The sequence below is a fragment of the Triticum dicoccoides genome, chromosome 3A (genome assembly GCF_002162155.2).
Source record: "Triticum dicoccoides isolate Atlit2015 ecotype Zavitan chromosome 3A, WEW_v2.0, whole genome shotgun sequence".
In the NCBI taxonomy this organism is placed as follows: domain Eukaryota; kingdom Viridiplantae; phylum Streptophyta; class Magnoliopsida; order Poales; family Poaceae; genus Triticum; species Triticum dicoccoides.
The window spans coordinates 221874459-221878019 of NC_041384.1; positions in this window are offsets into that span (position 1 = coordinate 221874459).

Below are 3561 nucleotides of genomic sequence, written 5' to 3' on the forward strand. Positions count from 1 at the left end.
GCTGGAGGCCATAAAACTCCAGGAGCCCGCGGAGGAATGGATGGATTGGAAATCCAAGTCCCCTTAGTAAATAAGGGACAAGGCATACCCGCTCCCCTTGGAGGGATTGGGGAAGCTCTCCGCTTGCTCCCCACCATTATAGGTGGCGAGCCCGGCTCGAACGGGGACCATATATGCTGGAGGAAGAAATCTCTGGGTCTGTACCTCTACTAATTGGCTGTGTGGGATGGAACGCTTCTCCCAATCACCGGGCTTAGGGCTACAAGAGCGGGAGGAGGAGCTGTGATGGCCGGCCATGTTGGAATGGATTTTTCCGAGCGCGCTCCGATGGATACTTGCCGTGGGAGGATGGTGTGGTTTGGATCTAAGAATCCCTGTCCCTTTAATAGACAGTTTACTTACATGGCTAGGGTGGTGAATGTAAAAATGCCCTGGCTCCTCGCATTCGCTCGACACTTGGAAGATAGCCCTTATTGGGCGCAGAAGCCAAGAAGTGCAACATTTATGGGGAGCCGGACACTACTCAGCAGATATTCAGAATTTGGAGAAGAATCCGCCTTGCAATGCCGAAGACATTCTGCGCGCTGGATTCATTGTCATTGAAGCCTGGTTCGGGGGCTACTGAGGGAGTCCTGGATTAGGGGGTCTCCGGACAGCCGGACTATATCCTTTGGTCGGACTGTTGAACTATGAAGATACAAGATTGAAGACTTCGTCCCGTGTCTGGATGGGACTTTCCTTGGCATGGAAGGCAAGCTTGGCAATACGGATGTGTAGATCTCCTCCCTTGTAACCGACTTTATGTAACCCTAGCCCCCTCCGGTGTCTATATAAACCGGAGGGTTTAGTCCGTAGGACAACAACAATCATACCATAGGCTAGCTTTTAGGGTTTAGCCTCTACGATCTTGTGGTAGATCAACTCTTGTAATACTCATATCACCAAGATCAATCAAGCAGGACGTAGGGTATTACCACCATAAAGAGGGCCCGAACTTGGGTAAAACACCGTGTCCCCTGCCTCCTGTTACCATCCGCCTTAGACGCACAGTTCGGGACCCCCTACCCGAGATCCGCTGATTTTGACACCGACAAAAGGGAACACCGTCTCGACAAAGTACACGTGCCTCGAGGTGTACACACAATAAGTGACAGGATCATAGCACCGGTAACCTTTGGTGTTAGGAGGGTAGCCAAGGAAGACGCATGGGACGGATCGTGGTGCGAGCTTGTGAGGCGTGGTGGACGCGGTGCTAGGATAACAAAGACACCCGAAGATGCGGAGACCATCATAGGACAGTGGTGTGCCGAAGAGAAGGTGGTGAGGGGCGTAGTTCCCCCGAGGGAGACACGGACGAATGTTAACTAAGAGAGTGGCGGTGGCGAGAGCATCGGGCCAAAACCGAGCGGGCACGTTAGAGTGAAAGAGTAACATGCGAAGGCAGTCATTAAGAGTGCGGAGAATGCGCTCGGCACGGCCGTTCTGCTGTGAAGTGTATGGACAAGTCAGACGAAAGATGGTGCCGTGAGAGGCGAGAAGCGTGCGGAGAGCGACGTTGTCAAACTCTTTTCCGTTATCCATCTGGAGTGCGAGTATGGGGCGACCGAACTGGGTGGTGACATAGGAATAAAAGGCGGTGAGTGTGGCTAAAGCATCGGATTTACGACGAAGGGGAAAATTCCACACATAATGAGAATAATCATCTAAAATCACCAAGTAGTATAGATAGCCCATGTTACTCGCAACGGGAGATGTCCAGACATCACTATGAAGTAATTGAAATAGAAAAGTGGAAACTGAAGAAGACACACTAAAGGGAGACGAACGTACTTGCCTAAGAATCTGACGTAAAACGGTGTGGTTGGGGTGACCCAAGCGAGCGTGTCAAAGGTCAACGTCGGCGGCAAGGGCGACGGTGTGGAGGTGGAGGCGCCGGCGTGCACGGGGTAAAGCTCATCGGGACTGTCACATCGATGAAGGACCATCCGGTTACGGGCGTCTTTCACAGAAAAGGCAACACCTTCAAATTCGACAGTAAGTGGGTTCTCACGAGTAAGACGACGAACGGAAACTAGGTTCGTGACTAATTCAGGTGAAATAAGAACATTAGACATAGTGATGGGTGTGGAAGTGGAGGGAAAACTAGTGCTACCGATGAGTAATAGGTAAGGAGGAGCCGTTGCCGACGGTGATACGAGTGGGTGTGTGAACGGGAGTGGAGGAGGTTAGGTTACCGGGATGAGCTATCATGTGCGCAGTAGCACCTGAGTCCATGTACCAGTCGCCTCCACCGACAGAGCTACTCGGCGACGGCGCGGAGTGCTGCATGGCGAAGAGGGTGGGATCCCATGGCACAGGTACCGGCGACGGCGGAAGGCCCCCGTAGGGCGGCGCCGGGGCGGGCGGGCCATAACCACCGAGGGGCAGCGGCGCAAGGAGGGCGTGGGGATGAGCGACGGCGGCCAGGGAGGAGCGGCGGCGCGCGTGGGGATGAGCGGCGGCGACGGCACGGACTAGCGGCGGCAGCTAGAGGCGGCAGCGGTTGCTGGGTGCGGCCGCGGCGGCTAGAGGCGGCAGCGACTGGGTGCGACGGCGGCGATGGCGGCAAGGACCTACGGCGGCGGCGGCGCATAGAGGATAGGACGCGGCAGCGGCAAGGACCAGCGGCGGCGGCCGGAGAGAACCGGCGGCGGCGGCGGGTGGAGGGAGCGGCGGCAGCGCGATGGAGGAGCGGCGGCGGCGGCTAGACTAGGGTTAGGATCGACTTGCGATAGATACCATGTAGAGAGATGTTTTGCCAATACAATAATTGTTGTATTGATGAGGTGCTGGTACACGTATATATAAGTGTAGGGTAGACCTCAACCTCAACTATACACAACTAGGAGATGGGTCACAACACGTAATACATGCAACACAAATTACAACTCAACATGATACATGTTGTGTTTGTTTAGGACTAAGCATCGAGTTGTAAAATACATTAACACTGGGAGACATCTAAAGAATTCATTAGCTTGGTTAGATGAGCTGGTTAGTGCTTGTGGGCTTATTCTGACCAGATGACAAAAATTAGTGGAGAAATAATCTTCCCTTTAATATTACATAGAGATAGAGAGTAGAGATAAGTGTTTTGAACTAAGGTTGAGGAGTAGCAGATTGATTCGCACGTGCTACAATGCGGCTGCAGCTTGTTTTGCCTAATATTGTTCAGATAATCCATGTTTATTCCCATAAACTGGTCCATCGATTGTTAGACCAGTACATAGTAGCAAATATATTTATTTCTCCCAAGTTCATAGTGCAAGTCCATGAACTGTCAATATGCTAGCTAGGCGAAGAGTGTCCCAGCCATGACAGTGACGGCTTCTCCCTGAATCCCCACTCGCCGATTCGCAACATCCAGCTCCAGGTATAGTGTCCCGCTCCTTGGAGATACCTGATGATGAAATGAACAGAAAAATGGAAATTGACATGATAGTTTGGTTGATTGAGCGCTAACTGTAGCATTTCCTCCCCCTGGCGTGGCGGCCCGCGGGAAGAGCCTGCTGGTAGTCCCCC